Source organism: Patagioenas fasciata, chromosome 12 (genome assembly GCF_037038585.1).
Source record: "Patagioenas fasciata isolate bPatFas1 chromosome 12, bPatFas1.hap1, whole genome shotgun sequence".
Lineage (NCBI taxonomy): Eukaryota > Metazoa > Chordata > Aves > Columbiformes > Columbidae > Patagioenas > Patagioenas fasciata.
This window is the reverse complement of record NC_092531.1, coordinates 21,767,665-21,791,058: the sequence shown is the minus strand read 5'-3', so window position 1 is coordinate 21,791,058 and position 23,394 is coordinate 21,767,665. Positions and strand designations below refer to the sequence as shown.

The following is a 23,394-nucleotide window of genomic DNA, read 5'->3' as shown; positions in this document are numbered from 1 at the left end:
CCTTACACAACATTTAGAAATCTTAATTAATTATCGCTGTGTTACATATTGGGGCACCTTCATGGAGCAAGCATCACGTCTTTACCTCCAGGACTGCAGCGTATTTGTTTTCACCAATTTACCACAGCTGGTTAGGCACAATTACCAGCAGCAGGTCACAGGAAGGCTGGTGACAGGCAAGCACAGCGCCAGAATGGGTCTGTTCTCCTGATGATTGCTCTGAAGGTCAGGGCTGGAGCGGGTGGCAGTCCGGCTTCACAAAACTGCTGGTCCGTACCCCTCACCTTGAGCTGGTAACAGGAGATGTGAGGCTAATTCCTTCACAGCTTCCCGAAGGGCCAAATAGTCACCACAGTGAAAAAATTAGGATCCCTAATGAGAAATCATTTGCTGCAGCTCTTGCTCTTTCTGCCTCTTTACTATTGCTGCTCATTACTTCTACCCCAGCAGCATTCTACCCTACCACACAGTAACAAACACCCAACAGCACGCAAGGGTGACAGTCCCTTCTCGCAGATCAGAGCAGTGCTTGGAGCGCGTTAGATCCGGGATGTTAATCCATGAAGTTTTAGGCTGCTACTTTTTGACTGTACCCTTTATGTAAGCAGGGCTGTCACAGTCTGTTTCAGAGCTAGGAAACCCCTCCCTTTCATTGGTACTTCTGAAAAATAGGAGATTAAGTTCAGTTGAAATGTGTTTGTTTGTTCCTCAACATGTAAAAATGCATTGACTCGAAATTGTAAACTCAGGGTCTCTCTGAAACATAAAAAATTGCGCTTGGCTGCAAATTCGACTGCAAGTTACAGAACACAACAACTTACACTATAAAGAACTGTCAGGCGAGATGAAGGCATCCCCAGCCCCTTCGCCTTTAAAATGCCATGGAAGCACAGAGGCTTTCGGCAGAACACCTTATCTGCTCTCCAAAGCTGTGACTCTTCATCCTTTCCTTATGAAGACCCAGGGGATTGCTTACTTAGCATACACCAGAGGCAATGGATAGGGTGAGCAGTCGCTGCAACCAGAAAACCCCAGTAAAGAGCACAGGCAATTACCCTCCACACGCAGAGACTTGGGAGCTGAATTGTGCTGAATAGAGAACCCCTCCGGCTGCCAGAGCCATGTGTGCCCGGGAGGAGCAGCCACTTCTGCTCCGCTGAAAAAGCAATGCAGTAAGTGACTGGGATATTGCAGCAGCACCGGTTCCCAGGGTTAATCAGGAGCTGAAGCTTTGCAGGTTTTGCTGGGAGAGAGAAAAACAACCTCCAGTCCGGGAGCAGAGTCAGAACTGCATGATTTTGTTGTTGTTTTCCTAAATGAAGTGAGGGGATGGAGCCGATATGCAGGGACACTGTGGTTTGGCATTGTGTGGATGTGTGTGTATTGCAGGGGAGCGCTCGCTGTCTGGTCCTGTGCTGAACTAGTTGGGTTTGTGGCTTTTCTCTGTAGTCATGTTTGACAGCATTTAAACAGAGATGGTGCTTAATAACAACGTCAGCATACATGTGTGTGCTGTTTCTTAATTATACAGCATGCTTCCTCTGCTTGGGTGCAAACTATTTTCTGTACTAATATTCTAACACTAGATTTACAGGGACTGTGCCATGGGATAATAATAAATTGTAGATTGCAACTGTGTGAATGAGCACCTTGATGATGAATAATACTATTTGACTTCAGCAGATCCAGCTGATTTCTAGTTTGAGGTAAATACTTCAATGTGGTCTGAAATTACAGATGCTTTTTTGTAGATAAATGTTCATAAGCAGTACTTTATCATAGCATACCTATGGTTTTCTTCCGATTCAAATGTTCTCTTTGTGTACTCTGCAGTAACAGCTTTCAATTTGTACTGGGTAGGAGAGGGAAAGCACGATTTAAAGTTTCATAAGAAGGGAGATTTTTACATAGTTCGAAACTGTTTGCAAAATTAGAGTTTGCACAATAATTGCAGGCCTTTGGAAGAAACTCTGCGGCATTTAAAGCAAATTTGACTATGCAGTTTTCATTCTGTTAATTTAGGGGCTAATATTAAGCTGTATTCCTCTGGTTTCTTGATACAGCTTTCTCAGTGACTTACGAGGGTCTGGTGTAGGTATCACTGCCATTTCGGGCTTCAGGCATGTTTAACTCTTGAAGGTAATGCATGCTACATTATTTAGGTAGCAGTACACACAAGTGCCAAAAGTGAGGGGTTCTTTTCTTGCTGTTCACTCAAATGTCAATATTAAATAGGTATTGATCTCTTGTAAAGAAGCACTAATGAAAGCAGTCTTTAATTTTCCAACTATTTTTGTTTAAAAGTTGGGGTTTATTTAGTTACTTTAAACAGCTGGGAAACATCTAGGAAGCCTTTGCATTACGAAGAAAACATTTCCTCTATCTTTGTCATTTTAGTTTTGGGCAATATTTGTAGTGTCACTTTATTAGAAGGGATAATTCTCAGAAATTAGATAAATGAAGTTCAGTTCCTGTTGAAAGAGTTTTTGCATGGATGCTGCTAAAGATGTGTATAATGTTTATTCCCAGGCACAGTTCGTGACACTGGGAGATACTCTGGAAGTTACAGCAGTTTTCCAGTCCCATGCAACATGCATGTCTTAGAGACTTTCCTCCTTGAGACTGAGACCCAGGTGCTGATAAGGGCGATTCCTTCTGACACTGCAGTCCAGAAAAAATCTTCTCTTTTTAGCCTAAAAAAACCCTTATGACACATTGTGCTATTGAGTTGCCATCGTTCAGATAACGAACAATTAATAAACAATAATTATTCATTAGCTGTACAACTTTGAAGATGGACAGATCTATGAGGAGGATGAATCGCATCTGAATCCGATCTGATCCCACTTCCCTTTCTCTCCTATCCCGACTTCTCCCTTTCTGTTTGTGAGCACTTGGGGGGTGTTACAGTCACTCCCATTTAAAGACCTGAACCCAAGATTGGTGTAATTTTTCCAGCGATGGGTTCCCAATCAATGTTAATGTCATCTGTCCCTGTTTTCTTCATCTAGATATCCAGCAAAGCTGATAATGAACTTGGAACATGAGGATTTATTATAAAATAGCTCTGAATAAGAGTTATAAACCTAGTATTGATTTACCTATCATGAGGAAATAGCAGTGATTTTACCTGTAACTATAACGTGCTCCGAACACGCTGTTTTGATGACATTATCATCAGGCATTTTCAGGGAAACTAATTCTGATAATTTAACAAGCTACTATTTTCAAATTATTTTCTCTGAGGAACCAAGTGGGGGGAGGAAAACAAATGCAAATAAGAGTGTTGGAAAGATACTGGATTCATAATGAGAATCATGAGACAAAAACTAACATTACAGCTTGTTTTATGCCTTCATGCAATTCTGAGTCTCTAATCAAAACGTGTTTCCTGAACTGGAACCTTAGAATCGTTTGCCAGATATTATTGTTCGTGTCAAAATTAAAATGGAAAACATTAGGTGTAAAATCTAATTTCTCAACAGTCTAGAATAAATTAGTAAACCAATGTTTTCACTTCTTCATCTTGTCTTTTAAGTAACCCTGGGAAGAGCCTGGCTTCATAAGTCACATTATTGCATTGCAATCTTAGAGAGATCCATGCAAAGGGAAGTTTACTGATTTTTAACATATGTTGCCAGTAATGAGTTGCAAGTCGATTTAATTAACAATAGCTGCTCAACATTGGTAGTCACCTAAACTACTTTAATTCACACCACTATATTCCTATGACTTTTTCCTTTTGTAGAAACACTGACAATGTTTCCTTACAATATGAATTATTATCGCATTCTCTTGTCATTTAAGTATCAGAGGCAAAACTTCCAGTACAAAACAGTATAAAAGAATGGACAGTGGGTGGATAAACATGCTCCATAATTTCAAAGCACAGTGAAAATGTGTCGTAGTTGCACCAGGAACCCATGGTGCGTACGCTACATTGAAAGATATGATATTCAGCATGTTCTCAGAGATAAGCTTAGCTGTGTTCATTTAATAATAGAGAAATTTTGTACCATGCTTAGTAGAGCTGTCATGTTTATAAAGAAAAATATCTTATAGTAAGTGATGTCCAAAATGTGCCACATACAGAGTCAATTCTTTCCAGCTACAAAAGAAAGGACATTTTCTTCCTTTCCCATTATTCAACGGTAGACTTTCTGACAGTGTCAACTACTCAGATATGCTGCATAATAATTATTTTATTCATATGTATGAAAGAAGATCCCTTAGAATCTTCATTATACATATCTGCTTTGAACATTAAGATTGAATTTAATTGGGATTTTCAGACATATTCTTAGACAATCCAACAACAAAATGAATATGCCTTTATTTGCTACTATCACTTCTTACCGAGGGCAATTGCTCAATACTGTGCAATAGCTACAATTCAGAATATTTTCCTTGCCACAGTGACTCTCTTCGTTTTCCACACCCACACCAGCCCCCAGAATAAAGCAGCAGTGCAGTAGTATTCAAGGAGGATTAAAGGACTAAGATTGAGTGCTTCCTAACTACTGCTGCCAGAACTCTGGTTTTAACAGAGCAAAAATAATGAACTCGCCTTTTCCAAGTGCTGTTCAAAAGGTATAGTTACGCATCCAAAACCCATCCAGAGTTAGAAAGACCACGCTCTACACTTTGCACAGTACTTTTAAAGTGCACCTGTAAGGCAGTTTGACCTACAGAAGGTGCAGAAGAACTGATCCATGATTCCTCAACCTCCCTCCTTAAAGCTTTAGGCCAGAATCCTGGCATCTGGCTTTTTGGAAGATAATTCAATACACTGAACTTTAAGGCTGTGAAAACACACATCCTAATAAACCCGATGATCAGTGTCAGGCTGAAATTCAAATATCTGATTTTCACTGAAACATCTGAAGGAAACTCCAAATGCTGTGTGCTCACTTCTGAATCTTCATGACTTAGTTCGTGGAACCTTCAATGATCTTTTCATCCCTTTTGAACATAACTACAAAGGCAATAGCATGCGAACTGAACAAGGGTTTGCTTGAACAATAGCTGCAGAGGCACACACCTTTTCTTAGCAGTAATTTAGCATTTACATTTCAAATCTATTTTGCCTAGCTCTGGCAAAACTAAGCCTCTGGGGGTCCTATCCACAGATACTCAGAATTCATAGTAGTCAGCCAGAGAGATTCCAGACAGGAAGAACATCATCTCCCCAGTGTCAGTCAGTACTTTGTTCAGAGGGAAAGATGAGGAAACAAGACAGAAGGCTGCTGAAAACACAGATGCTCACATTTCTTCCCCTGGAAACAGAACAAAGGATTCCTTTCTTTTTATCATAAATCACAGGTTTTCCTTATTGCTTTGCTTTAGGCTTTCAATCAGCACCAATGGCTGTAAAGAACCACATGCTCAAGCAAATCTAAATTACCTGGTGGAAAAGCCTCCCCATTCTCTCCTTGCCCTGTCTGATTGATTTCATGATTACTGGAGAATTTGCTGCATCACACATTCAGTTTGTATTATAAACTGGTCCAAAGTAGCTCGTGTCACCCATCCAACTTTTGTTTCCGTATTCAAATTCAAGCTCCCACTCCCTCTGTCAGCATCACCAATATATCTATGAGTTCTTACCAAACAACTGTGCCACACCATATGTTGCAGAATTGTTCTGGATTTTCACCAGCTTAGTTTAAAATTCAGCCCTCAGTCTGAGCATAATTCAGCTAGAAGGAGATACAGTAATAGATCATTTTTTCTGCCTCACTTGGAGGCATTAACTGTTTGTCACATTGAGTCTTGACATATTGATTTCTGTACCTCCACTATAAAAATGAAGCATCTGCTCCATGGGGCTGCCCAAGTCATTCCGTGATCCTTGTGCTTTCTCGGTGGGGAAAATTTTGGGAAAGAACATGTCATATCAATAGAGTGGCTCTGCAGCCCTTGCCCACTTTCAGCAGTGATTTTTAAAGAGCCTGATGGGATCCATGAACCAAAAGCCTCAGACACTATGAAAAGCAGCAGGACTGAAGAGGAAGCCTTGGCTTTCAACACAGGAGGAGCCAATTTTTGTTAGGAAAGTGTATCCCGTTACTAGAAGTCCAAATAGTGATAAAATCACAACTACTTGAAGTCATGAAACTTGGATAAACCAAGCCAAAAAGAATGAACTCTGAAAAAATAAATGCTGCATTCTTTTTGTTTTGCAGATTCTTTAGGATTCATTCTTTAAAACTTTAATCTATGAGCATGTGAGAGAATTTTAGAAAAAAAGAACTTGAAATCCTTGCATAGTAACCTCAGAGCTTCAAAAAACATCACTGCATATGAAAATCATACAAGTTTAAGACTTAAATAACCCCTATATTTAGAAGCATAATTTTACAAAATATTGATTTTTTTAATTTCTTTTGTTTTTTCCAGTTTTACATGCTTGTCTTGGTGCCTTACAGACATTGCAAATGCTCCCTAGGAAGAGAAATGGAAGGATTTTCTACTGACTGCATCTGCGAAACACCAGAAAATATTGTTTTCTGGATCGTATGCATACATAAAGCTGATCCAATCCTTGCTCCGCTGCAAAAGTATTCAGAAAGATCTCTCCTTTCTCTTTCCAGGTGCTGTGTTTGCTCAGCACACCGAAGATGACTGGCATTATATTCTCTCCCATTCAGACTCTGTCACACCACTGCAGCATTTACAGTTCTCATCTTCATGTTCACTGTGGGTATTTTCTGGAAAGAAGCAGATTCTCCTGTTCAGAAAACACCTGCTGTCACTTCATATCATTCTCCTTCTGCCAGATGTTAGTAATGAGATCTTTTAAGAGCTGCCTGGAGAATGGAAACAGGTTGGTAATAGCAAGGAAAAAACACCAAGCGTAACCCATAATTGCATCTGTAAAGGAGCTTCTCCCCAGCCGCCTTCTGCTTTGGGTCTTGATCTGAAATCTGTGGAAGTCAATAAGGAGACTCCCACTGACTTTGGATCAGAACCTAAGAGATTTCTGTGAAAGGTGTATCAAGAATATTTTGGTAATCTACAGCTTCTTGCATTTGCAAAAGTTACTCTGCTTGTGGTGCAGAAAAACAAAAGAAGTGCAAGAGATCCTGACCTTGCAAACACTCACCTTTGTGAGCAACCCTCTCCTGAGTAAACAGGCAGCCTTTCATCACTGGCTCTATTTGCCTAAGCCCTTGCACATACATTAAAGATTTATAGTGGGACCATTATAGACAATGAAGTTATGTACCATCCTCTTGTTTTCTAATAGTGGCTTGATTTAAATTAGATGTGAAACAAAGGAAATAACATTTTAAAAGAGGAATGAAAGCATAATACAAGCACAAATAAAATTTGGTTACAGGTGGAACATCTTTTCTTATGAAGAAATACTGCACCTAGGGAAAGTGTTTTGTGCAGCGCTCCATAGCCTGGGATTTGATTTAAACTGCCCTTTAGACATCCTCAGATCTCAAAATGTAGCCCACTAGACAAAACCAAAACCAGCAAGGGAGTGTCCTTTCTTTTTTTAAGCATTTACTTAATATGATCCTCATAAAACTGAGATTTTCGCAAAAAATAGTATAGTAAGTGCATACAAATAAAGCAATATGTCTGAAAAAAATAAAAACAAAACCCCCCAATGGATCAAGATCTGGAAAGGAAATCAAAGCAGCATATATTCTATGGGAAAGTTTCCTTAAGCAGTATGTAGCACGAAGTATTTGCTGTCTTTAAAATAAAACGCAATGTGTCACCTGAACGGGTGCCAGCTGCATACACCTCTCTCTTTTGACCAAAGCAGCTTCATTTCCAGCTTACTGGACAGGACTTGCACAGCCCACACTCACCAAAATGGCTGATATTAGTATTTGTTTCCAAAACTACCCTCTGACACCACGACTGATTCGAAAGGATAATGTCTAACTGTTAGGAAGCACAATCCATGCAGAAACCAACCCCGTCCATGAGAGCAAGAGGTTGAATAACAGTAAAATGCAGAGAGGGCATTTTATGTATAGCTGTGCACACACACATGCAAACCTTAGGGTTCATCTTTGGGGTTTCCACCAGCTGCCCGTTAAAAGGGCTGCTATGAAGGACTTGAGACCCCCTGCAGCCCACAACCACAACAGAATTTTTGTAGCTTTTATCCACAATATGAAAGAAATATACTAAGATTTTTAATCAAACAAAGAACACAAAGCTTTGCCATTCTTTTTTTTTCTCTTCCCTCTTGGGGATTCCTTCCTTGGGCTGTTAGACCTGGAGAAACAGCACATTAGGAGCACTGCTCCCTACCCCTGCCTGCAGGTGAGGGAAGCACAGATTAAATACAACAGAGATTGGGCTATAACATGTCATCTGAGTCACCAGAACAGCTTTGTTTTCGTTCCCCTGCAGCTATGATCTTGCTCTAAAAGTGAAGTTATGTTTTGAGGTGATATTTAATCAGACACTTGTTCGTAAGAAAACACCTGAACTGACTGCTATTTTGGGTTAGTGCTAAAGCATAAATGTACCAAGCATGGAACAAACTCTTCGGTGATATTTCCCTGGGTTCCAAGTATCTGGATCTGATATATGTGTAGCAGCTGAAACCTATCAGCCTCCACATCACACCATATAAATACAAGAGAAGTACCATTACTATTGTAGCAATCTGATCCCACAAATTCAAAATTGAAACGTGTATGTATACACGCTGCCCTCAAAACCATTTATATATGCTCCAGCGACTTCACTGGGCAGTTTGGTTACAGATGAACTCTTCTTAGTTAAAATTCACAGAGGTTACAGTTTAAAACAGAATTTGTGAAGTTGTTCATATAAGGGAACCACAGATGCAATCAGCCAGGCTGAGCTTTTTTATGAAGTCTGTGATTTAGTGGTTTAAATTTACTTGGTTTTCTGAGATGGGCTAAAAGCACATGGACAGTCTATTACTCTGACTCAGCTGACAAGAGGTAACTTCTAAAGACACATTACCTCACTTGCTTACTGTCTTGAAAATATAATCCTACCATGTTCCAAGTATTATGCTAATAAAATGTTTGCTACCCTACCTGCAGTTATTGCTGGTTTATGTGTTATGTGACAGCAATAACTGAAAGACATCAACATGAACTTTGCTAGATATAGCTCTACCACAGCTTTGAGAGCCACTTTTTCAGGTGAATGAGGTAAGGAGAAACTTTTCATCTCCAGGAAACATAAGACTTTCTAGTGCACTTCCAAGCCTTGGCCAACTGGAAGCAAACGCTATAGGAAACTGCTGTAGAGTCCATTTGGAAGCTGACTGTAGCACAGGAATCTAAAGAAATAAATTTGGCATCTAAAAGGAGGTTTTTTTGGAGTCAACACTTTCTAAGCAGAGGACAGAGAGAGACTTGGCAAGGTTGATGCATATATTATTGACATTTTGTGCCACAAAGGGGTAATCCAAGACCTAACTCTAAGCCAGCTGGGTTTGCAGTGGTCTTGAAGCCCACCCTTCTCAGGTGTGTGACTTAGCAATGCTGCTGAGACTGTCAGAAAACACATACAAAAAAACCCCAAACAAAAACAAACACCAACAACAAACCCCAAAACAAACAACAACAAAACAACTCCAAACCAAACCAACCAGCAACACCCCCCAAAAAAACCCCAAACAAACAACACAACCAAAAAACCACCCCACAACCACCCACCTGGTTTTGCACTAACATGGGATTTTCTACTTTCCCTCCTACCTACCACCAAAGATAAAGCTTTTAGGTGGACAGTTGTCAGAGAATTAGCATGGGAGTGTTGAGAAAGGGAATAATTGTGCCTGCTTTAGGTTGTTCAAATTGAAACACTTTTCTAAAGGAATCATTAAAAAATGGAAATCAATGATGGTTGGCATCATACTCAGAACGTTGCCTTGGGACACTGAAGTGCAGAAATGCTTTGCTGATATTTTGGACAGAGTGCAAAAGAATTTTCCAAGTTGTTTTCCATCTCACAGCAAGAAAAAAATTGCATTTTCTTATTTATATTATTTGTAGCTTAAGCAAGCATCTGCAAAACATTAATGCCTATAGCAGTTTTTAAAAATGAATAACAGAGAAGGAAATAACACTGGCACTTTTAGCAGAATTTTATCTCTGGGGTTTGATAAGAACGGGATACTCTGTATAAACAGAGTCTTCTTTCCTTATTTGCCTAGGGATCAGAAGAGTTGCCTTTAGCTCTCTTCTCTCCTGACAATTCATTCCTGTAATCTCCTTATGCTCCCACATTAAAACCTTTGGCTAAATTGAGAGGTCACTTAACTGACAGCTTAATAGTTAATAATTAGGATACATAACAGGAGGCAATGGAGCAGGTCATAAAAAAAGAAAGAAAAACAAACAACAGGAAACTGTACTAACCTCACGTACTACTTTTCATTCCTTTTTTTAAAACAAAAATTCTGTTTCTTGCTATGCTCGCTTGCTTCCCTCCTCCCCTTGGAGATTACATCTGCTTATACTGAGTTCATGAAATGTAAAGCAGTTTACACTACCGTTAGGTCTCTTCTGAGGAGATATTAATATTTAACAGTGGCGAGGATGTGAACCCCATGCAGAACTGCACGACCAGAGGGTGCTGAGAGTCTGAGCACACCCAGGATAGCAAAGCACCAAGGCAGAGATTTCAGATGGGCCAAGTGACCTTGTTTGCAGTTTATTTTGGGGAATCCTACTTGACTCAAAACATCTTTTCAAGTGCAAGGCAGATGATCTTACAAAACCTTAACTGAGAAACCACACAGCAGGTAATTCTAGGTAACTCCTCAGAAATGGGGACACACACAAGATGGGGTCGCTGTTTAGATGGGACAGAAGTGACTGTGGGTGACAGCAGTGGCTCGTCTGAAGCACTGACCAGCGAGGGTGTCCTGGGCACCCTCAGACACCCAAGAAGCAGCAGGTCCTGCCAGGAGCTCACCTTGGGGCACAGACAGCTGTGAGGGGATGGAGAAACCGCTGGAAATAGGGTTCAGCTACAGGGAAAAAAGAGTCAATAAATGATTCTTTATGACAACTGAGGCAATGCAGTCCATAGAGTCCAGCTGTTTTCACTCCAGGAAAGCCAACTATGGAATAATTTCCCAAAGACTGTCACGCAACATGAGTGCCTGATCATCCCAAAGAACTGTTGCAGAATTGTTCTCTCTTCTTACAAGGGACATTCAGCACAAATTGTTCTACTATAGCATTACTATCGCACCAGATTAGAACCCTGAGGAAATAATCACCACCCCAAACTCCTGTTTCAGTCAGAGTTGTGATCCCACAGGCAGAGAAACTCTGGGAACCTCTCGAAGGACTTTGCCATCACTGTTTTTCTGGGCAAAGACCATGGACAGGAACCAATGCGATTAGTACGGCATTTCAAACCTGTTTTCTGCAAGAACCTTTGCCTCTAAACAGATAGTATGGAGAACAAAGACAAAGAAGTCTGTGGGGTTTTTTTTAAAAAAAAGGTTAAAAACAGTAAATATTTTGTCTTTTTCTGGGAACAAAATATCTTTTCTTAATAGATGCCAATCACTAGAGCTTTTCGGTTTTAAACCTTGTCTCCTTCTAGCAGAGCAAAGCCAGGATTGCCTCACCCTGTTCTGCAGAGAGGAAGGGGCTGCGTTGGCAGGAACTCTTCCGAAGCACCAAACCTCTGCCCTTACATCTTCCCCACTTTTTCCCCTCCTCTTCATCACCTGATCCTACGTAGTTTCTTGCACATCTAATGTCCAGAAAATTTATTTTGGTTAAGAAAAGTTTCTCCACCAGCTCTATTAAATTCACTAGTTTTCCTGAGAGAAGAGTGCACAGTATAGATGTATATGGTTGCAGGCAGACAATTTTATCACACAACTGCCCAATAGCACTTTTCTGAAATATCTGGAAGTTCGACTGCACAGAGAAAGTCAGCATTTTTTAGAGCAGTTTAAGCCATAAAACATAGTAGTAACTGTCAGGGGAAAATAAGAATAGCTGTTCCTTCAAAATTTGAGTGATTAGACTAATTTTCAACCTTTCCTCTGTGTGATCTATTATTTAATATCCCACCTTACTTCATAACAGCAAACAACATCTTTCAATTCTAAATTTTTGTTTTTCCTCCATTATTGATGCTTTTCTTTGCAAAATAAGAGATTCTTGCAAAACGCTGCTGTAAGAGAGTTCAGGAACCAGGAGCAGCTGCAAACAAGGCTTCAGGTGGCTGTGCCGTGTCACCACTGCTATTGAGCATTTTTCTCACCTTGGAATCCAAATCAAAGGGAATTTTAAAGCAAGGAATAAGATTAGAAGACCAAATATGTCAGGGTGAGGAAAGGCAGATCAGATCCAGCGCTGGCTTGGATAAGCGAAATAAGAATTAAGCTCTTTTTTCAAGGTTTTTCCTCTATTTGTATTGCCATGAAATAAAAATCAGTAAATGCTCCAACTACAACCTCATGTCAGAGGAAAAAGAAGACGGACAGTCAAGTTTCTACAATTCTTTGGCTTTTGTCATATGACATAGGGGCTATTTCTTTTTTCCCCACTTAATCTCTTCGTAATATTATCTTAATGAGTTTTCCCCCCGTTATAGGAAGAACTGACTACGAAGATTGAACTCCATTGCTAAACAGAGTTTATGGGCAAATTTTTCTGATTTCTATTCTTTTAGTTTCTTCTGGTTGTATTAGCTTTTCTTTTCCTTTTTCCGCACAGCTCTGGCTAATGCAACCTGTCATTCAGTGAGCCCATAAACAAATTGTCATGTAGAGTATTAAATAACTAGTAAAGCTCTTGTGAAAACACTTTTAGCAAGTGAGAATGCACTTGAATGAATAGTATCCACATCTTCAAGACAGCAAGGAAAATTATGCAAATCTCTTTTTTAGATCTCAGTAACTTTCTGAGAAGCTGCTGTTTAAAAACAGGACAGTAGCATGAGCACAGAACATAAAATCTGGGGTCATGTACTTTCATTCCTTTGCAAATATGCAGTATTTGCTTTTACAGCAGAACAGCTACGGGGACTCTGAAGGGGTGCTGGAAAATCACTGCTCCATAAATTACTTGCTGGTTACTGTTTCAAAAAAGAATAGAAGCACTTTTTCAATAGATTACAAGAAAACCCCCACAGAATTCTCCTTTGCAAGAGAAAGGAATGATGAGCAGAAGGCACTCAAGAAAATACCTCTATGTGAGGAAAGATTTGTATATAATCAACTTCTTTTTGCCAAATAGCTGTTTCTGACATATTTCCATGCAAGCCAGTGTTGTTTTCCCTATTTAAGTGGCATGGCAATAATCAATGCATTTATTATTCATTAAATGACAAAGTACTTTAAATGCCTCAGCATTTCTGAACAGCAATCAAATCTCAGCAATACAACCCCCTTCTCTCCTAATTTACTGTATTAACAGCCAAATATTAAAGTTTGCAGTGTAAACTTTCTGAATGCTGGAAGGGGGGGGGTTAATTTTCTTCAGCATGTGTTGCAGGTGAGGTAGGACAGGAGGGCTGGTGTTGGCAGGAGAACAGGAGCTCATCTTGCTGAAGCATAAGACCAAACATTTCCAGGCAGCATGGGGAATCTCTTAGGTATCCAGAGTCAAAACCTTGAAAAATGCCCCCTTTTTTTTTTTATTAAGAGAAAGGTGCTTGTTTTTTGTGAGGGGTTGTGGGTTTTTTTAATATATACGGAGAAAAAATAAGAAGGGAAGGAGAAATGAAGAAGACTTACTGTTGTGGCTTCCTCTGCTTGCTGTTCAGAAGCAAGTCCTCCCATTGCTGACTTAACTAGCCACAGGGTCCCAGCCTACATTTACATGACCGAGAGCTCTGCATAACATTTCCCTGAGTGCCACTGCATGCCAGAGTAGATGGAAGATGACTTATGGATTTCATTGTTTATGGGGTTAAATGAGGACAGAATTATGCCTAGTTCACTGTGTCACAAATAATTCCTTGAGGTTATAAAGTCTGCACAGCGCTGTCTTACCATAGGTTTAAGCCAGCATAAAAATCAAAATAACAGGAAGTAAACTGCTGAAGCAGAATGCATAGGGAACATAGCGAAGCACATGAATTTATCTAGAACTGAACCATATCAGCCGTGGAGAAGCACCAAGTTTTATTCCCAGTTAATGCTCAGTGCTTCCAGTGAAACACTCGCTATTATTGTCAGTAAGTTCAGCATTTGGCAAACTGTATGTACAAATAGAGTTCTGCAATGCTTAGGGCATAGGCAAATGAATCTGAAAGCTAAATAGCTTTTCTTCTTAAAAGGTCAGCACTTGAAACATCTAACATCAGTTACCAATATTGTGTCCTGTTAAATAGAAACAGAGAAATAATTAATTGATCTAAAAGCAGGCTGAAATACAGTGGACAATAAGAGTGGGATACTCTTTAAGTAGCAGGGAGATGATTGCTGCCATTCCTGCAGAGCATTAGAGGCACTATAGATATGATCCTATGTGACTGAAGCTGGCAGTAACATCTCACCGAGGTGCAAAATAAGGCTGAAAGTGAATATGCAAGTCCATTGGTATTGATGCTGTTCACTGCATGCCTGGCAAATAAGAATAAGAAACTCCATGTTTTTAAAGGATGATTCCCAGCTTGCACTGTCTTCTGAGCCCTGGCAGTGACAGAGCTGCCATTCATGAATTTCAGCACATCCCAGGAGCTACGGCTGGTTTTATCATGTGTTAATATCACTGCAGTTTGAAACTTAAAATGGAACACAAATCTACTTGTAACTCTGGCCAAAGCCTTATTGCAAGGAGTTCTCTTTTTGGTATATGAACTCCTGTTTTCATGGTTGTGTAGTAAGATCAGGTGTTGAAAAAACCAGCAGCATTTGCCCCAAACACCAGCTAAAGTGGTTATAGGAGGTTGAGGTCTCAGGAAATGTGGGATAGGATTTAGTTCTAAAACGGAAAAGTCCAACATTTGTAAATTAAAAGCTCTGGAAAGATTCTGTGCAGGAAGAAAAGCCTTCCAATATAGATTTCTATCTACTTGGTCCAAGTCTGCAGCTTTTCAACATGTCTGTAAGCAGCAATGTTGTCCTGCAAGACAAACACCCATTGATTTGAGTTTCTAATGACTGCTAGGTCAGGCTTGCTGTATATTTACTGAATTTCTCCGACCTTCCTTCCAGTTAATACTCAGGATGACAAACTTCCATTTTACCAGCTGTGTGGATGTTAGTACGAAGCACTTATGATGTCAAAGGCTTTGTATTAATTTATTAAACAAGTTATTTCCAGCCTTTTTTTTTTTGCATATATGCCTAGTCAGCATAGACCTATGATTTTCTTTCAGCTCAATCTGATATCATTTGCCACATGGACTTGAATTAATGCAAACATATTGACCTACAGGAAAGAGATAGTTACTGTTTCTTGAAATATGAGAAAATAACCTGAATTCTAGGGAAGATTTCAGAGAAATGTATTAATTTTTACAGTCAGAAAGGTCTTCTCTACTTGTAATGAGCAATGCTTCAATTTTCTGCCTTAACATTCAATAGTAGAGGTGGAGATTGGAAAGAGAAGTACCACATCAATACAAGGACTGCAGCGTACAGGGTGTTCTATAACAGGTGCTATCCAGCAAACTATGCAAATACTTACAGCGTGAATTCAAGCCCGGCGGTATTAGTTGGACTTAAGTTAAAAGTCAAAGGCATAGGAACAGATCGGCTCCCAAATCCTGCCTAGGAACCCCTGTTCTCATTAAAGTCTATGAAAATTTAAGAGCCCAAACACAATTAGGTATCTTGGTCTTACTGCTTTACTTTTCAGGGCTGCCCTAAGCACATATTTAAAGTTAGGCACGTGCTTAAGCCCTTATGTGAAAATTGCATTCAGATAAGCGATCTAAAATTAAAATGTCAGCCTGAACTGTTGTATACTTGCAAATCAAATTTATTTTGACAACAAGTTAACATAAGACACAGTGGAGACATAGCCTAGAGCTAGAGGGATTGTATGATTTAATGCTCTGCAATTAAAAAATAAAGCCCTGAGATGCTGCCTTTCAAATGTGCGCATTAAAGTTCTGCCAGGATTCTGTTGTCTGCCTGCATGCCAGGGACCTGGAGCAGTCACCATGCTATTTCATGGAAAATTATTTAGTAAGTCAAAGATTTATTAAGTCTGTTTGCAGAAGGTGGAATAAAACACTTGGGTCATACTTCCATGATGATTATGCTATTATTATTTCTTTTTTGTAATTAATATTGAACAACCTGTACTGCAGCCAACTTCAAGACACTTCAGAAGTGCACTTCTCATTCTCTGGCTGGAGAACAAAAGCCTTCATTCTAGACAAGGGTAAGGTAAATAATATTGTCATTCCAGGAGCCTACAGAAAACCACTTTTCCTAGAATCTTCCATGCACAGGCAGAGAAAACAGGCCCTTGATTTTATTGTCTCACCTAAAGAGGGGAGATATTAACTATTTTTTTCCCCTCTCTGAAAAATTAAATATAAGCCAACCTTGCATCAGAGCGGGTGGAGTCCTAGGTCTGAAGATCCCAGAGAGAAACTCAATTCCTACCTCCACGCTTCTGTAACTCAACGCACTGTTCACCAGGATAAAGCCAGACATGGCCTCCCTCACCCTGCTGACCTGGGATAAATGATGATTTCCACCTGTCTCTCCAAAACCACCCATCACTCTTCCGTTCCTGACAGACCTGCTGTAGTTTACCAGCACAACTGCCCTCGTGATCACTCCCAGACCTACTCTGCATTATTAAAGGGGAAGTTTTTTAACACCTTTGACAGAGGTGAAACAACACAGAATTTTATACCAGAGATTTGGCATTGGAGTAGAGGGAAAGGAAAGAAAAAGTAAAGAGCAGCTGGACACAATACCCTCAGCTCAGCATGTCTGCCCACCAACCTCTACCTTGTTCTTGCAGCTGAACTTCATCCAACCACTGGAACAGGTTGGATGAAGTTCAGCTCTCATGGGAGACAGCTGGGATTCTGGTGCTAAAGGCCCCCAGTATATTGCTGTTTCCCCACCATTAGGGCCAGTGGGCAGAGGCCTGTGACTGTCAGCACTGAGTGACAGTATCTGAACTGTGGAAAACCATATTAATTGAAAGCTGCCTGACCCAAAGAAGAGAGATGTAGATAACTGCAAACCCATCCTGGTGCATTGGTATAACACTATGTTGTGTTAAATCCTTAGTAGAAACAGTCTTCAGAAGCTATTTTAATCAATTAAGAACAGTTGGACCCTTTAGTACATGGTTACTATTGTCTACTTATTATGCATTTAAAATGCAATTATGGACAAGAAAACTAATGTTCATTTCCTCTTGACCTCTTTTTACTCAAGTGAATTAAATCTACTTGCTCATCTGCATTCAAAGTCCCAGCTGCTTCCTGACTGAAACAGATCCTGTAGGCTTTTTATACCCAGTAGCGATGCAGCGATGCCATATGTAAGGGAAGGGTTTGTGGGGGAGCTGGGATGTCTCCTGGCTCCTGAATTATCAGGCTGTTCCAAGTCCCATTGCAGAATCATTCCCAGAATGGTGATTCATGAGGTAGGAAAGGACATAGATCCAGTTCCCAAGCTGAGCTTTCAGAGTTAGAGAAGCAATCTCGCTTCTCAAGCTTTAAAAGAAAACAGTTTTAAGTGTCACTTTCTGTAATAGAGTAGATCTTTGAAATTATTAGTTTCCCAACAGACAAAGGGTAAAGTGAAAACTGTGAATGCATAGTAAAGGAGTTTTCTTAAATATATAAAAATAGCAAACTATCACACTTTCCCTGGAAGAAGAAAATTTGCAGGAGGAACAAGTAACTACACTTTGAAATGGCTTCACACGTGGTTTCAACAACTGAGAAAGCACAGCTGAAATTCAGGACAACATGGGAGAACTCCAGAAAACGCAAATGCTCATATTTCTTAAATTATATTGATGCAAGTTGGTTGCTACCCTAATGAGTTTTGTCAGAAGACCTTAAATAGAAAGGAATGGAGGGGAGTCCCTGCAGCACAAACCAGCTGATACATGTACCAGAGTGGTGTGTGGTAAGGATGTCCCTAATTTCTTAAAAGCAGATCTGCATTCATTGCTAAACACTGCTCAGTTGATGCACAGATATGCATAGGCTAGCTACGTTTCACCGTTAGATTGCTAATACAGTTTCAAGGTTATAAATATAAGAAACCTGGCAAACGCTTTAGTTGGTGTCCACTGCAGTAGGTCACCAAGGAAAAAAACAACAACAACAAAACTCACACCCACAAAAACAACCAAACAACCCAGCCCAAACAAACACACATAAACCAAACCCACCACCCCAGTATAGCATTCAGGAAACTACTTCATAAGCTTAGAGAAGTTTTAAGTTGGAACTTGTTGCTTTAAACTATACCTTCATTAGATGCCAAAGGAGTAATTTGGACACCATTCTTTGTGGTCAAGTTTAAGTTTTTATGCTGCTATTGTAATTTGCAAATACTTCCTACTAGAAGTTGCATATAAATAGAAACGGCCATATCAAATATCAGATAATTGCTGGCATTTATTTTTCAAAGTCAAACTTCTGCTTGGACTTCCCTTTGAGAATATGAGGCTTTTTATTAGTTGGCAGAGAAGGGGAGGTGATACCAAGGGGAATTTGGCTTGGGAATCCAGAGTTCCAGTTCGAGCATCCTTTTTGGCAGAAAGGATTCCCTCAGACAAAGTTCAGCGGAGTTTCCTGAGACTGCTCAGCTCTCAGACCTGATTTTAGCGAGGCCTCAGAAGATATCGTGATGGCGCTTTCAGACAGATGGACTCACCACCAGTGCAAAAAACCCACCATCTTGCTCACTGCATAGTCAGTGGTGAGTCAGTGTGGCACTTGCAGGAGGAAACAAAGTTGAGGGGGAGAAGGGCTAAAGTTTGTGCTTGTCATATTGCTGCATCATATGGGAAATGCCAAGTGTAGGCTGTCAGCCTATGTGGCCCCCTAGTTTCATATAGGTAGCTTGGAGACACAGACTCTACTCAGTGTGAACCTCACATGGGGCCTTTCCTCTCCACTGACCTGACCAACCTGATGTCCATGTGAATAATACACCCTGTATCTCAGGACATCGTTGCCCTTTCTTTTCATGCTCATTGGGGACATTTGCCAGAAAGATGGTGACATTCGTCAGGCATTTGTGTTTTGTTTAGCCAAAACATACTGGGTTAAAGTGAAGCAATCGGAAGTTTCTAGCTGCACACAGTCTGCCTGGTTGAGTCAATGCAGTTTTTATGAGGCATTTTATTACTAATAGAATTTTTCTAGAAAAGTCAACCTGCCTACTGCCAGCCCAATGTTTACAAAACTAATTTAATTCAAGGGTGCTCGCAGTCAGGTATATGCAAGGCAAACATTATTCTCTGTTAGGGAAAAGTCATTCGAAGAGAGGTACCTAGTAGTGTGCAGATCGTATTTTATCATGCCCATACAGTGCTATTTTCTAGCTTAGCACTGCATACCTCTCTGCTTTTGTATGGTTTGCAGTTGCACTGTTCATTCAACCCAGGAAAGCTGTCCTGGGCAGCTCTGCCATGTGAGCCCCATTATTTACATGGGGCATCACCACAGGGTTATGACCTTGGTAACATTACATACATCAGGCTGTTTGGGAGCAGCCTCTCCAACCTCCTTCCCACACTCTGTCCTCTTTATCAACCAGATAATACATGTCTTTCCTACTTTGAGTCTTGGTGTATTTATAAGAACTAAATTTTATGGCAGTTTCAGGCTATTTTCTATTGTTGTCCCTCCTCAAAGCTGCAGGTGCAGTTTTGGTAGCCAGGTAAATGGATAGAGGTGCTGGACTGAATCACAATTTGCAAAGTAGGCTTGAACAGAAAGCACAGCACTGTCAGGTACTGGTCTGACCTACAGACTGTGGGGCCATGTTGGAGGCTCCAGTTATTAAAGGAGCTTCCTTGTCTCTTTGCCTAATATATTCCCCTTAGTTCTTAATAGTTACTTTCAGTTTATTCAAAAGAACAGAAGAGGTCATATGGTTTTATTTGCCTTCTTTTAGAAGTGTTAACTTTTATACTCTGCTAAACTTGAGGTCTGTGTTTCCCCACTACAGGTGACTCAATCCTGCTCTGGATAGCCAACCTGAAGCAAAACAAGGCTCCTTGCCTTATCCTACTGTAGGAAATGCCAGTTGCCTGTGTTGGTTCCCACCACAGAAATCTGAGCATCTCGCACACCTTTGCATCCCAGGCTGTGCACACAGAGGTCTCATTTTTGCCTCGATACAAAAATACAGGATTTTTTAATAAATAGGAAACGATTTTTCCCTCAGCCACTGCAGACAGATAATTCTTTGTATTAATCTGCAATGACAGGGAAGATGATAATGAGATTTGTTATTTCTGTGAATAAGCTAATGCAACTACTGCAAAGCTGATGAAAACCATTTGCCCTTATTCATCTTCTAAAGAAAGACCTATGCTGAGCCACGATGGAATTATAAATGCTCTTTCTGCCACTTCGCTTTCTCCCTCTTCTCAATCAAAATCCCGTTTTAAGAAACCTGACTGTTATTGGCACAAGAGCAGGAACAGCTTCTGAACCCAACGTTGATGGAACGGCACCAGGCAGAACTGCAGCAGAGCAACAGAAAATCAAGTGCTGGTTTTGAGCTGAATGTCTTGTCCTTCCAGATGCTCCCAGACTCAGCTGTAGCACATTGAACCTGTGGGAGATCTGGAGTCATTCCTTACCATAATGCACAGCAATAGGACAGCTAGAAGACCTTGCAGAGCAAACAATCCGGGGGGAAGGAAAGAACAGTCAAAAAAACCCAACAAACCAAACAAAAATACACAAAATATTTCAGATCTGCATTGGCACATATATAAAAATTTACCTTAAAAAAGTCTAGTTCTGTAATGAGGTATGAATGCAGTCCAGCTAGTTCCTATCCTAGGATAAATCTTAACATAAAAGTACACCAAACAAGGCAGGAAAAATTCGTTAATCCTAATGGCATCCTCATATCTTGCTCATTGTTTTAACGATGATTGGCTGGATGCTCTGTACCAGGTTACATGTGTGTAGAGATGATGCTCAAAGGTAACTCTGTCATTTTCAGGACACACAGATTCGGGGATGTAATTTCTATCTGTTAGATGTGTACTTGTTTCTGGCCCAAAGTCAAGTGTTCTGTAAGACAACTGGTCTCCATTGCCTGCACTTGCAATTAACTCAGTCTCGAAGAACACAGATGTAAAATGAGCCTGTGATAATAAACAAACAACTACCCGTCAGGGGACAGGCAGAGACCCACAGGGACACATCTCACCTTATTATTCATAGGACTGAGCTGTTGGAGCTTAGCTTCCTTTCATGCATGAAAAGCTTTTGAGGAATGTCATTATCATGCTGAATGTGTAAATGTAAAGAGACAGAATTAACCAAGAAGCAAAGACCAGTGCCTGGTTTTAAAAGCATTAGAGCTACATTACTTTGAGATAGAAATAGAGATTGAATCTGAAATAGGATCAGACCTTTAATTTTTGCTCTTTAGTTTTCAATGGGGAGTTTCCAGCAGTCAGCCTGAAATCCTTAGCAATCAAAGAAATTAGAAAATAAGAAACCTGTTGGCTGGGTCAGATCAAAGGTCCCTCCAGCCCAGTGCTCTGTCTCTGGCAGTGTCGAGAATTGATGCCCATTAGGGATATCATGTAGGCTTGGCCACGCTTGCCAGTCTGCCCTCCAACATCCACATCTGCTGTCTCAGGGATGTTTTCTGGAAGACTTTGCTTAGTGCCTTTAGTGTCCTGTTGCCCATAACCCATCCAACCCCTTCTGAGCCTGCTGGTACTTCACAGTCCCTGGTGGCAGCAAGTTTCTTCAAGTCACGACCTGCTGAATAAAGAAGTACTTTTATCTGTTTCAAGCTGATTTCCTACTAGTTCCATTGACTGCACCCAAGTTTCCCTATTTTGGAAACTGGTGATTTTTTTTTTTTTCTAATTAGGAGAAAACCATTTCCCCACCCACCTGATCTGTGATTTTGTACAGCTCATGTTATTCCTCAGCCACATTTTCCCAAACTGAACAGTCCCCTCTTCCTCAGGCACTTGTAAAGCAACTAATCATTCCTTTGACATTTTTAATTGTTCTGAAGAGAACTCTCTAATAGAAGGTACCTATTCCTCAGCACACTGAACTGCTTTCAAATTGCAGTGATCCTAGTCCACTGGAAACCAAAATAATATAGATGGCTAGAAGGAGAAAACCAGCATTTATGCTTGGGACATTTGAGCACATTCAGTAATTGGTGTGGTCCTTGCAAAGGAGAAAAGACCTTCCAAACTGCTGAGTCAGTTCAGGCAAGCCCTCATCACTCCCTGTACATTAGATTCACTTAAAAATGTTCCTTGTGGCTAATGGTGCATTAATAAGGTATTGGCTGTATAGGAGTGTTGGGTGCTGTGCCAGAAACACGGTCTGTTATAAATTGAACACGTACAAAGGCTCTGGCAGTCTGATACCCAGTGACCCACTGACAAGCTACTGATCTAGCTGAAGATGTGGAGATGGAATGTAATTGCACACAATCTTTTTAATCAAGGACTACACTTCCAATAACCTGCTGCAGCAACAAAGAAAACAACATCAGGCTGTAACACATGTCTGGAACCAAAGCTCCCTTCAATACAGTCTTAATTAAGGAGTGGCTCTGAGTACAAGTTTTACAGAATACTCAATGAGCTTTCAGCTGAGGAATGGACCCTTCTTGATGTGATGGAATGGCTGCACATGTACTTCAAGCATAATCAGAATCAAGCATGTACAAACACAGGTAGAACTCAGGCCATGGGCTGTACTTGGTAATACCATCAATACAGACAGGGATGAGAGGGAAGGAGGGAATGAAAAGGCATTAATCACCCTCAAAACCCCAACCCCAAACAAAGCTCTGGACAAAGCCTTCGCTCGCACAGATCACAGCTGTTTCAGGGATGCTGCATTAGAGCCAAGCTGGCAGCAGCCCCCCAGGGCTGGGGTGCCTGAGGACCACAAAACTGGAGGTGATCCAGGGAGCACACCCCAGGAACAGGAATGATGGCCAGGGTAAGAGCCACTGGGTGGCTTTTCACCACTCAGTCAGTCTTCAGTGTCAGGCTGTGCTGGTGATCACTAAATAAGTATTCTGCCCATTGGGCACCATCAAAGCCCATTCAGAAAGTGAATTACCGATCTCAGAGATGGCTGTTCTCTGTCTTTAATTAAACCCAAACTGTATTTTACACCCATCCATCTGGAACTTCTCAAAAACATTCTGCAATTAAGAGATATCAGAAGTTTACAAGTTCATTTTGTCATCCCTCTATATAACCACATTACAGCTTAACGACCTGC

The 23,394-nt window shown here is 40.6% G+C and overlaps 1 protein-coding gene across 1 annotated transcript in view; it reads left to right on the top strand.

Annotated features, from left to right (window-relative positions):
* Window positions 1–991: 991 nt before the first annotated feature.
* The window catches only part of CTXND1 (cortexin domain containing 1), a 35,148-nt gene continuing 12,745 nt past the window's right edge, over window positions 992–23,394 (top strand). Inside the window, exon 1 of the mRNA XM_071814166.1 lies at window positions 992–1,172. The gene's annotated coding sequence lies outside the window, so the exon portion shown is untranslated. The remainder of the gene's footprint in view (window positions 1,173–23,394) is intronic.